This window comes from Poromitra crassiceps (assembly GCF_964638095.1).
Source record: "Poromitra crassiceps genome assembly, chromosome: 7".
Classification (NCBI taxonomy): Eukaryota; Metazoa; Chordata; class Actinopteri; order Beryciformes; family Melamphaidae; genus Poromitra; species Poromitra crassiceps.
In genome coordinates, this window is record NC_139628.1 from 55,975,758 (window position 1) to 55,976,755 (window position 998).

The following is a 998-nucleotide window of genomic DNA, read 5'->3' on the forward strand; positions in this document are numbered from 1 at the left end:
CCGGTGCGGTGCTGTTGACTGAAGTGATTAATACATTACACACGTTTCAGGTGCAATGTTATAATTATAATACACGATATATTCTGACTATTGCACCATATCAGCCTTCCCCCCCCTCCTCCATCTCTAAAATGGGACAAGTTGTAGGCTACCTTTTTTCCTCTGCCTGTCGCGCTCACTGCATTCACCGCAGCCCGCAACATGTTCTTTTGAATTGATAATCAGGCTTGTTTATATGCGTTGTAACTTCATGTTGTGATTTGCATTGACCATTGGTTGGATTTGAGCATGCAGGGGACGGGATATGGGGCAGATCCGCGTGCGTAATCACTGTGGCAGCTGCTGGTAACGGGAATTGCGAAACTCAACTTCAATGGAAACGCCTACAAGTCGCAATTGTACATTGTCGAAGTTGTAGAAATATCGCAATTATTTTGCGAAAAACTGTAATGGAAACACAGCTAGTGATACTCAACTTGCGGCAGGGTGCAGAGTGGCCCCCTGACCATTAGCATTCTTTTGCATCGCGTTGAATTAGAGCCCGACCGATACTGGATTTTTGAGGCTGATGCCGATACCGATATTAGGGAGTAAAAAAATTCCGATACCGATAATATCGGCCGATATTTTCATTTTTTTTTTTTTTTTTATCAAATGATTATCCCCCATTAGTGCTAATCCCCCATTAGTGCTAATTTTGTATTTATTTATCCTGGTTGCTGCTCCACCCTCTGCCGATCTGGGGAGAGCCGAAAACTGGCTCCATGCTTCCACATGGGCAGTTAGCCAGCCGCTTCTTTTCACCTGACAGGGGAAGCTTCACCGGTAGGACATAGCACGTGGGAGGATCACGCTATTCCAACGAGTTCCCCTCCCTCCGAACAGGCGCCCTTAACGACCAGAGGAGGCACCACATCAGCAACCCTCAAATATCATACACTTGACAAAGATATGATTGAGTTGACATGAATTGAAATATGTGATGTAGGCAGGATATT